The sequence below is a fragment of the Rhinolophus sinicus genome, chromosome 1 (genome assembly GCF_057876585.1).
Source record: "Rhinolophus sinicus isolate RSI-liver-muscle chromosome 1, RSI-T2T, whole genome shotgun sequence".
NCBI classification, from domain to species: domain Eukaryota; kingdom Metazoa; phylum Chordata; class Mammalia; order Chiroptera; family Rhinolophidae; genus Rhinolophus; species Rhinolophus sinicus.
Window position 1 is genome coordinate 20,992,182 of NC_142501.1, and position 12,296 is coordinate 21,004,477.

The 12,296-nt window shown below is 36.0% G+C and overlaps 1 protein-coding gene across 17 annotated transcripts in view; it reads left to right on the plus strand.

The window, feature by feature from the left end:
* The window catches only part of ANKS1B (ankyrin repeat and sterile alpha motif domain containing 1B), an 895,010-nt gene that overhangs the window by 339,527 nt on the left and 543,187 nt on the right, over nucleotides 1-12,296 (plus strand). The window lies entirely within an intron of this gene.

Here is a 12,296-nt window from a genome sequence, read left to right on the forward strand (position 1 = left end):
TCCATTTGCTTGGAATGTCAATTTCCATGCTTTCGCTTTGAGTCTGTGTTTGTTGTTGTAGCTGAGATGTGTCTCTTGGAGGCAGCATATAGTTGGGTTTAGTTTTTTGATGCAATCTTCACTTCTGTGCCTTTTTATTTGTGAGTTCAGTTCATTTACATTTAGGGTGATTATTGATGTGTGAGGATTTCCTATCATTCTATCTTTGGTTTTCTGGTAAGACTGTGTTTCTTTGCCTTTTTGTTGTCTATTATTCTGTGTGGTGGTATTCTATGATGTTTCCCTCTGTTTCTTCTTTTATTACATTATATATTTCAGTTATGGATTTTTTTTTGAGTGGTTACCATTAAGTTTATGTAAAAGAAAGTTTCATATTTAGAGTATTCCATTTTCTTCAGCACGCTTACTTTCTCCATTCCCATATTCTGGTTCAGGCCTTTACTCTCCCCCTTTTTATGATTTGGTTGTCACAGATTATCCCTATTTATGCTGGTCAAATAGCCTCCTTCAGTATTTCTTTTAGTGCAGGTCATGTGTTAGAAAATTCCTTCAGCTTCTCTATGTCTGGAAATGTCTTTATTTCTTGTTCATATCTAAAGGATATCTTTGCTGGATATATTATTCTTGGCTCATAATTCCTCTCTTTCTATAGTTTGAATATTTGATTACACTCCCTCTGGGCTTGTAGAGTTTCTGCTGAAAAATCTGATGATAATCTAATGGACCTTCTTTTGTAGGTTGCCATCTTCTTTTCCCTGGCTGCCATGAGGATTCTTTCTTTGTCGTTAATTTTTTACAGCTTCTATACAATGTGCTTTGGAGAAGGCCTGTTGGGGTTGAAGTAATTAGGTGTTCTATTTGCTTCTTTGATTCGAGGATCGAGTTCTCTCCACAAGTTTGGGAAGTTCTCATCAACTGTTTGAATATATTCTCTGTTCTCTTCTCTTTTGCTTCAGCTTCTGATATGCCCATTGTCCTTATATTGCTCTTTTTGATGGAGTCAGAAAGTTCTTGTAGAGTTCTTTCATTCCTTTTAAGTCTCAAGTCTCTTTCTTCTTCCATCCGTGTCATTTCCAGATTTCTGCCTTCGATGTCACTGATTCTTTCCTCCATCTGGTCAACTCTACTACCTAAGCTGGCTATTTCATTCTTCATGTCTTTTACTGATTTCTTAATCTCCAGGAATTCTTTTTTTATTTTATTTCAATCTCTTTGGTAAAATATTCATTTTGTTCTTTGATTGTGTTTCTGAGTTTATTAAACTGCCTGTCTGTGTTTTCTTGCATCTCATTGATTTTTTTTGAGAACTGCAATCTTGAATTCTCTGTCATTTAAGTCACATATTTTCATGTCTTTAAATTCATTTTCTGGAGGCTTTTCATTTTCTTTCTGAGCTGTCTTGTTACCTTGGTTATTCATGGCAACTAATGATTTATTATTTCTCTTCCTAGACATCTACAGGAGTGGGTTCTACAACAGGTTGATAGAAAGAGGTCTTTTTTTTGTTTTCCAGTATGTGATGGTAGAATGTTTTATTTTTCTCTCTAACTGCAGCCTTTTATTCTCTCTCACACTGTAATGTTATATTTTCTCTGCACTATTCTGGCTTCTTACATAATGGGGGTATTTCCTGGAAGGCGGGCTTCTCCTCTGTGAACAGTTTGCCTGGTCATAGGGCGCTGCCTTCATTGGGGGATGTGGAGAGCTTCTGAATTTCCAATGCTCTTCCTGCACCAGATTCAGAGCCCTTGTGTTTCAGCAGCTGTTTACTCCTGCAGGAATCCACCCAGATAGGTGGGACAGGGGTGGGGTGGGTTGTGAGAGATGGCCCAGAGCAATGGTGGTGACCGCCACCACAGCCAGTCCTGCTTCCACGACTCCCTCCCCTTTGCCAGAGCTAGTTGGGCTGCAAGTCCTTGTCTACAGACCACAATTCTCAGAACTGCAAATATTCTGTTATTTTGATGTGACACTGTTACTGTTCTGCTTCTAGCACTGGGCAGGTTGGGGTGGGGCGAGCTCTGGGAGGGTAGGAATGGGGCGGCGGCTAGGCTCAGTATCTAAGGCTTCCATTTTCTGCTTGGCAGTGAGGGCTTAAACCACTGTTTTCAGCCTTCTTCCCTCAGTCTTTGCTCCAAGGTCTCTGCTGTGAGCTTTGGGTTCAGCCGTGTTATTTGCCATCCCCTCAGCCCTGTGGGCCATAGGAGGAGCCCTAGCAGTCTGAGTTCTTCCCTCTCCCGAAGCTGTGGTAGTTCCAGAATGCAGCGAGCTTGGAACACTGAGCTAGGTCTGAGTTCTGTGCCCACATGTCCCCATCTCCGCACTTCTCCCATCCCTATTCCCCTGCTTGCGTAATTTGCCCACCTTTAGATGATTTCTGTAGTGCGCCTTTTAGTGTTGCCTGTCTGCTCTGCAGGGAGTCCTTTATGGAATTATAGTTGTTCAATTTGTTGTAAATTCCAAGGGAGAATTCAAGAGGCTCACCACACGCCACCATTTTTATGACATCATCTCGAACCAGTTAAAATTAATTTTTTAAAAGAAGTTAAATGTGGGAAGTCAAACTGGCCTTATTTTTAATTTTGAGACATTTGAATTTTACCGGATCATCTTTGATATATTAATGCATAAATATTTGAAATGTATAATTAAAAAAATGTTTAAGAAAGTCATGACTATTTTAATGCTGAGAGAATTTTCTGTGAAAATAAACTTCATGGTTTGAAGGTAAAAATGGTCTCCAGGTCTTTAAAATGTGCATTGAGTCCAGACCTACTTATACTTTTATCAAATAAAACTGGAATAAAAACCAAAGCTTTTATTACCCTCTCATGGTTATATGTAGTCTTTCTAATTCAGGTTTGATTAAATTGTTTGAAGAAATTAACTCATATGAAGAAACACATGTTACAGATTTTCCATTTTAAACACTTTACATTCGTACTTATGTATGTTAAAATTTAGGAAAATATGAGTTTCATAGTTTGTTGGTTTTTTTTTAAATAGAAGATGAGTATATATGTTAATCCACAGCTAATATATCTACATAAAAATGAAATGAATTAAGAGAGAAAAGTAGAAAATATAAAGATTTTAATAAAGTTTTGCCTTTTAATAAAACATCTAGAGATTATAGGGTTTAATATGTAGTAGAATTAGATTCCATTTGTTCCTATTTTCCATCCACTTGTATTTTCTTCAACACTGTATAAAACAAGGATTTTTTTTTAATCAATGCTGTCAATAGACTGAAGTGTAGGAAAATTGCTCATTGATATAAGTATGAGAAACTCAAGCTCTACCTGTACTTTATGTTACTTCTTTTTGCTTCATCTATAGTGTTGTGCCCTACGGGGAAAAATGCAATTTAAAATTCCGCAGTACTATGTTTAATTTCAGCTCTCCCATTTGTTAACTGTGAGACTATCTTTAAATCTCAAGTTTATTATAAAATGAACAGTCATAGCTACTTTGAATACCAATGTTATAGGCTTAACTAAGTTAAAATGGTTTAATTTCCTTGTAGTAGTCATACATTTCTTTTCCTGGCTATATATGTCCATAATCTATACAGCAGAGGAATGGTATTTTCCTTACTGGAAGATACATTCTACATCTTTAGAACAAGTTTTAATCACATTAACTATTATATTTGTGACAAAAAACAAATAAACAAGCAGAAACAAAACATGTACCTCATATTAAAAATGTTTTTTCCCTTTTACTGAAAAGGAAGAACCTATAAGTTGTTTTTGATTTGTATGACATCTGTAGTAAAAAGTTTAATAATAGTTACCCCTACTGAGTTATCTGGACTCCCTCAAATCCCTTCTCTATACTGTTTTAAACGTGATCTAGATGAGAAAGATGAGAATTCTCACTCAACATGGTGAAGTGATCCCAGCTGTTTACATCTCCTCCCTCTTGACATGCAATTAAAATGGTAAAATAAATATAATAATAAATCCATAACAATGATGAAAAGCAGAGAGTTGTACCATCAGAGGCATTTGGGAACTTGTGACAGATAACAACAAATGGTATTGTCTAGGAATAAATTTAACTAAGGAAGTAAAAGACCTATACTTGGAAAACTGTAAGTCACTGAAGAAAGAAATTGAAGAATATACAAATAAATGGAAGCATATACCATGTTCATGGACAGGAAGAATTGACATCATTAAAATGCCAATACTACCCAAAACAATCTATAGATTCAATGCAATCCCTATCAAAATGCCAATGGCATTTTTCACAGAACTAGAACAAATAATCCTAAAATTTATATGGAGCCACAGAAGACCCCAAATAGCCACAGCAATCTTGAGAAAGAACAAAGTTGGAGGTATCACACTACCTGATACGAAACTATACTGCAAGGCTATAGTAATCAAAACAGCATGGTACTGGCATAAAAACAGACACGTTGATCAATGGAACAGAATAGAAATAAACCCACACCTCTTTATCTATGACATTTAATCTATGGCAAAGGAGGCAAGAATAAACAATGGAGAAAAGACAGTCTGTTCAATAAGTGATGTTAGGAAACTGGAGCAGATACATGCAAAAAAAATGAAACTGGACTGCCTTCTTATACCGTATACAAGAATAAACTCAAAATGAATTAAAGACTTAAATGTGAAACCCGAAGCCATTAAATTCCTAGAAGAAAACATAAGCAGTGAACTGTCAGACACTGCTCTTGGTAATATTTTTTTCTGATATATCTTCTTGGGCAAAGGAAACAAAAGAGAAAAAAATAAATGAGACTACATCAAAATAGAAAGTTTTTGCACAGTGAACGAAACCATCAACGAAATGCAAAGACAACCTACTGAATGGTAGAAGATATTTGCCATTTGATAAAGGCTTGGTATCCAAAATTTGTAAACAACCCATACAACTCAACACCCCAAAAAGAAACAATGCGATTAAAAAATGGGCAGAGGACATAAATAGACACTTCTCCAAAGAGGACATACAGATGGCCAATAGACATATGAAAAGATACTCAATGTCACTAATCATCAGAGAAATGCAAATTAAAACCACAATGAGCAATCACCTCACACCTGTCAGAATGACTGTCATCAATAAATCAACAAACAACCATTGTTGGCAAAGATGTGGAGAAAAGGGAACTCTCATGCACTGTTGGTGGGATTGCAAATTAGTTCACAGCCACTATGGAAATGGTTTGGAGTTTCCTCAAAAAATTAAAAATAGAACTACCTTAAGACCCAGCAGTTCCACTTTTGGGTGTTTATCTGAAGAAATTCAAAATAATAATTCAAAAAGATATATGCTTCTTTATGTTCACTGTAGCACTATTTACAATAACCAAGATATGGAAGTGAGCTAAGCGCCAATCAATAGATGATTGGATAAAAAAGATCTACATATATACAATGGAATATTACTTGGCCAGAAAAAGGAATGGGATCTTACCATTTGTGACAACATGGATGGAACTAGAAGGTATTATACTAAGTGAAATAAGTATAATTCTCAGACAGAGAAAGACAAATACTATATGATCTCACTTATATGAGGAATACAAAGGACAAAATAAATGAACGAAACAGATGCAGGCTCATAGATACAGAGAACAAGTTGATGGTTGCCAGATGAGAGAGAGTTTGCAGGGCTGAGTGAAAAAGATGAAGGGATTAAGAAGTACTAATTGGCTGCTACAAAATAGTCATGGGGATGTAAAGTACAGCACAGGAAATATAGTAAATACTATTGTAATAACTATGTATAGTGCAAGGTGGCTACTAGTAATCGGAGGATCCTTCATAAATTATTTAAATGTCTAACCACTGTGCTGTATACCTGAAAATAATATAAAATAATATTGAATGTCAATTGTAATTGAAAAAGAAAATGAAAAAAGAAAAATACCTCCCTCCTAAAAATCAAACAAAAAACAAATGATATTGGATTTAGACAGGGATTGGTCAGGGCAACTAAAGAACCTCAGTATTTTATACATGGAGCAATTGACTTTGTTTTTTCCTACCAGATGGTAATAACTGTCTAAGTAAGTTAAAGAATCTGCTGAAGCAATTAGTGTGGGAATTGGGGCAGGAGAGAGAAATGGGGCAGTGTCCTAGGTAACCAAAAATGGTTAACCAAAGATGTCAGACAGTTGAGGATAGCTAACAACCAAAAAGAGAGGGACCAAGCTCAGGGAACAAAGTAAATGACCCCTAAGAAAACAAGAGTTAATGCAAGCAAAAGATTGTGCTCAGTATCCTCTGAAAGAGTTCAGAGGTTATTGAGTTTATAAAATTAAAAATAGCCTATTTTTTAAATGGGATACTTGGAAAGCAAGAAAAGCTTTTGAAAATTAAATATAGGATCATCAGACCTAAAGTCAAAACAAAATGCCTGAATATTTTGTGTTTTGTCTTATCTGTTCACTGATGCATCCCCAGAGCCTAAAACAGTACCTGACACATGGCTGATGGTCAAGAGTATTTTTTGAACAGATTAATGAAAGTGCTTTAGGACACCGATTGTAGAATACCCCAGAATATAAAAAGAAGGACCAGAGGTCCAATATCCATTTACTTGTAGGAGCTCTCTACATAGGAGAAGTCAACAGTAATTGAGAGAGTGTGGTATTGGCACAGAAATAGACAAGTAGGTCAGTAGGAATGTAGTAGAGTCCAAAAATATAAAGCCAGTCTATATTTGGAAATTTAGTGTATGATAAAGTTGGAATTTCAAATTAGTGAAGATATTTTGGCATTGGGACGATAAGGTATCATTTTTGGGGGAAAACACTTAAAATTAAATTTTTTTTCACTCTATCCCAGATACACAAAATAATCCATGTTGATTAAAGTTCTGAAAGAAAACACTACTGGTCTAGCTTCCCATTTTTATCACCTCATGTCCATTCCCATTTTTAAAAGTATTTAAAAGGCATCTAATTTATTACCACTGATTTGACAGACTATTACTTTAATATTGATATAATTTATCAGTGGGCCAGTGTCTGTAGTCTGTCATTTCCACATATTTCTATTGATGTCATTCGCTAATTTTCTGACATTCAGCCATCTTCTCTGGGAACTCATTTTGAACTTTGGTTTTTCATGAATAATTAAATACCCCCATTGACTTTTGCTAGCACCACTTTTTCTTTGTACTGACACCAGAGTATCCCTCTAGTCCTACTTGACATTTTATTAGGAGGTTGATGAGGTCCCTTTATAATTCAATTAAGTGAATTCAAATGATTTAAAATCCACTTAAATCCAAGTAAGTGGATTTTTAAAAATGTCCATTAGTTTAAATGATTTGAATATAACAAAAGAGGAAGCACAAAAGTTAGTATTTGAAACAATTCTTATCCAGAGAAAATTTGGAAGTAAATATGCACATTACCTAGATCTCATCCAAGTCAGGAATTATGTGTCCTCCTTTTACTCATATATGAATCATATCTATCTGGGTTGCAGAAATGCCGTGGAATTCTTAATGTTGCATCAGGATATATTATTTCATTTATATCTTTACAGATCATAAAGATATTCTTATAATAATAGGTTCTGATGAAGAGAATCCAAAATAAGGCTAGGGAATGTATGCCATCCTGTATGTGACCCTGGTACATTCACACATTTGTCCATTTAAGGTAATAATTTAGGATGGTGCTAGCTTCATGGATGTTGGACCAATGTAGTCTCAATGGTCCCCACGCTTAGAAGGGCCTCACGCTTAGGGGTTAATTCTCTTGGGTGTAAATTTGTTAATAATCTTTATCTCTGAAGTTGTGTTTTGTAAATGAAGTCTGTGGGAAATGGAGCATATGCTGGGGCTTGGAGCCTTGGCTCATCTGTGGTTCCACATCCTACCATCTCCCAACCTTACTAGGTGATATTCTTGGCCACCTGGTCCCCCAATCCTCGTGCTCCCAACCAGCCCAGCAACTGCTGGCACAGCAGTGAGACCTTGAGCATGACGAGGTAAAGGGCAGGTACACAGGCTAGGGTGCCGGGCAGAGCCTCTGGATGCATGTGAGGGTCTGCTCTCATCCAGTAAATGCCCCTTTGCCCAAGGGAATGAGACATTAAGTAGCAAATAGAACCACCATGACAGGTCTAGAGAGAGAGAGACCATGGAAGAAAGGGAAAACTTGGTTTTATTCCTGCTTTGGGAACAAAGGGCCCCACGTTTTCATGTTGCACATATTGCACAGTCATTCATGTATCTGTTCAATTTCACCTCCTCAGAGACATTATCTAATCACTCTATTGCAGGAGTCACCAACTTCTTCTATAAAGGACCAGAGAATACAATAGCTCAGGCTTAGTGGGTATACAGTCTCTGTTGTAACTACTCAGCTCTGCTGTGAGAGCGTGAAAGCAGCCATAGGCCATATGTAAATAAATTAGCGTATATACAGAGGATACCAAAAAATGTATAGATATTTTAAGAAAGGAAAACTGTATTAAAATTGTAATACTCAATATATACCAATAACAAAAGATGAATACAAGTCACGTTTGACTTCAACAATTACAAGAGGTGCTCAAAGCAGTTACCATCAGCATCCAGACACTTCTGATTATGGCAAACTACTGCTTGAGCAACGTTGAACAAAGTGTCCACTTGCATACATTTTTTTGGCACCCCTGGTATATTCCAATAAAACTTTATAGGCACTGAAATCTGAGTTTATATAATTTTCACCTGTCACTAATATTTTTCCTTTGCTTTTTTTTTTTTTAACCATCAAAAAATGTGAAAACCATTCTTAGCCTACAGGCTTCACAAAAATAGTCAGAAGACTAGATTTGGCCCATGAGCTGTAGTTTGCTGACTCCGGTTAAGTAAATATGTATGCCAGCGAGTCCTTTGGAAAGTCGGGAGATATGAGTGCTGGACCGCAGGCGAGGAGATGTTTTAAAGGAGGAGCCATGTTGAACACAAGTACATTCCACTTGTAATTTCAATGAATTTGTGAAAACACTTTTGCTTTCTTATACTGAATGGCTTAGCAGGATTCCATCAGAATAGGTTTTTTTAAAAGAATATATTAAAATGAAAAATTAAGTGACTATTTCAGACTCATCTTCTTCTATCTTCATTTTTAATATCACTACCATCTATTCTTTTCTCTCATTGCTATTATTTCATTTCTCTATATAGATATCTTTTCTTAATCTTGCATGTGTCCTTTGAGTTTTGTGGCACCATTCATTCTAGACTTGAACACATGACCCTTCCTTGTAATCTAAGCCCTGCTGCTAACTGCTTATATAATCTGGAATAAATAATGTAACCTTTCCGAGCCACTGCATTCTTTGCTAGTTAGGCTAAGTAGTGCCAGGAGCCATAGTAGACAAAACCAGAATCTCAGTCTCTTTGGTTGAACATAAAGGAGGCTTACTTCAACTTTTCATTATGTCCAATGTGGGTTGAGTGATCCTCCTTCGTCTTACAACTCCATCATCTGGAGAGTAATAGAGGGATGGAGAAGATTCACTTCTACTAATAGTCAGTTGGTCAGAATTTGTTACATGTCCAATCCCAATGCACATAAGGCTGGGAAATAAAAAGGAGCCTCTGCTTATGGTTTTGTTGAGCACAGAACTATATGTCATGATCTCTTAGAACAAGGGTTGGCTAATGTTTTCTCTAAAGGACCAGATAACAAATATGTAAGGCGTTGGGCATAATATGGCCTCTGTCATAGCTTCTCAACTCTGCCATTGTAATGTGAGAACAGCCATAGACAATAAGTAAATGAATGAGCATAGCCGTGTTCCAATAAAACTTTATTTTGAGAAACAGGAAGCAGACCAGATTTGGGCCACAGGCCATAGTTTGCTGATCCCTTTCTTAGAACATAACTAACATATAATGATTCTCATTTTTCACCTCAAATGCTCAGAGAGCTTGGGCTTATATACCTTAATGTACCTTAAACTGGCTAATAATCAATAGACAGATCTGAAGGAGCAAATAAGAATGAGGTTAGGTGATCACTGATCAATGGTTTCTTCCCTTTGAAATCTCCATTAGCCTGTCTCCCTTCCTCCAGATATTATATTTGAAGCCATGCTACAGTGAGATCATAGCACTCTGCTCATAGAAAGAAGGGGAAATACCATGCGGATTTCCATAACCATGTTCTAAGTTGTCTATACTGAGTCCCAGTAGTATTCATTTTGTATACTTCTGGTATAAGAATGTATATATATTTGTGTTTTCCACAAAATACTTATCTTCTGGCATCTACCCAAGTGAGAAATCTGTGAGTCACCCTTTTCTCTTCCCTTAAAATCAACCTTCCTAGCTCATCAGATGCCAAGACCTAAAGAGCTAACCTCATTAGCATCTCTGAAAAACATCTGCTATCTCCAACCCTATTGGCCCTGCTTTTACTTCAGGACCTTATTATGTCTTGGCTGGAATTTTATAAAATCTGTCTAATTAGTCTTCCTTCCTCAAGTCTGGCCCTGACCAATCCCATTCCCTAAAATGCTAAAGTGAGTTTATTAAAATGCAAAGCCAACTTTGAAACCCCCTTGCTTGAAAATCATTCAGTGGTTCCTTAAAATATTCAAGTTGATGACCAAACTCCTTAACGTGGCATTTAGAGCTCTTTATGATTTGTCCCCTGCAACTTATGATAGCTCACATCTTGAACCCACCACTACCTTCACATGCTCTGCACTATAGACATCCTGAAGTATATGCAGTTGGTACTTTTCTTCTCCCCACCCTCTTTTGTCTGCTTGTCACCTCTGCTTCATCAAGATTCAGCTCAACCATCAATCACCTGCTCATGGGAGCCTTTTTTGATTCCTTCCCTAAAGTACAGACCCACCTTTGGACTCCCTTTATAGTCTATACCTCCACGTATCGGAGCCCTTTTCACTGTCCTATTCTGTACTGAAGCATAATCCTGGGAAGGCTTAGCTCTTCCTTCATACACCATCCCTTCTCCAGTGTAAAGTCTATTATCACCTGGACAACAGAGACAGTGTCTGACTTACTTGTTCCTATCACAGTGCTGACCATGCTATCTGCAATTTAGTCACTCAGCAAATATTTGTAGAATGAATTACATTGTAGCGAAAAATCACCTGTTTGCTTTCATCATTACAACATCACAAATGTGTTTTTAATGTAATTAGAACTTTGGGTGGTCAGGGTTCAGAAAGATGTATTTAAGAAAAATTTGGAAATAAAGAAGTCATATACATTAGTTAGCTTGATCTTTATAAAGTTTATCAGAAAGAACATTATATAAATTTGGTTTCACAAAGTGAAACAAAAACTCAATACAACACAATAAAACAAAACCAAGATGATAAACACACCTGTGTTTTCATTGGAACCAGTGTCATATTTCATGACTTTTAATTGCTGTTATATAGTCCAGTGGAAAGAACATTGAATGTGAAACTGAAATTCAGTAGCCCCAAGGATAGACATTTCAGGAGAAACCAAACCTGTCATTGAACCCTGATCTTTCGTACTTCAAAGGCCACTGAGTCCTCTATGGGTACTACCGTGTTTCCCCCAAAATAACACCTAGCCGGACAATCAGCTCTAATGCGTCTTTTGGAGCAAAAATTAATATAAGACCCAGTACTATATTATATTATATTATATTATATTATATTATATTATATTATATTATATTATATTATTATGTTATATTATAACTGGTCTTGTATTATATAAGACCTGGTCTGATATTATATAAGACCTGGTATTATATTATACCCGGTATTATATTATATTATATTATATTATATTATATTATATTACCCAGTCTTATGTTATAGTAAAATAAGACCGGGTCTTATATTAATTTTTGGTCCAAAAGATGCATTAGAGCTGATTGTCTGGCTAGGTCTTATTTTTGGGGAAACATGGTAATTTGAATTCTATTACTGACTTGGTATGTCATAATAATAATAAATAACTGATACTTTCTTGTATAACAATATTTATGCCTCTCAATCTCTTTCATAAAAAATATTTCAGTGGTAGAAGAATAAAGCGTATTGTGATAATTTGCATGCTTTATATAAAAAGACTGTAAAATACAGACATTTTCAATATCATTGTCTGTTTTAGATTATAGACTTTTAATATTTACTTGAAAACATGATGAGCTGGAAGAGACAGGGTAACTTGAATGTTATGTAGGAAAATAATCTGTAAAGTACTGAGATTAAATTCACAAGAATTTGACAGCAATGGAAATGTTATTAAACCAACAGCTTATTATACTTTGGGAAAAGTAGAGTACTATAAAT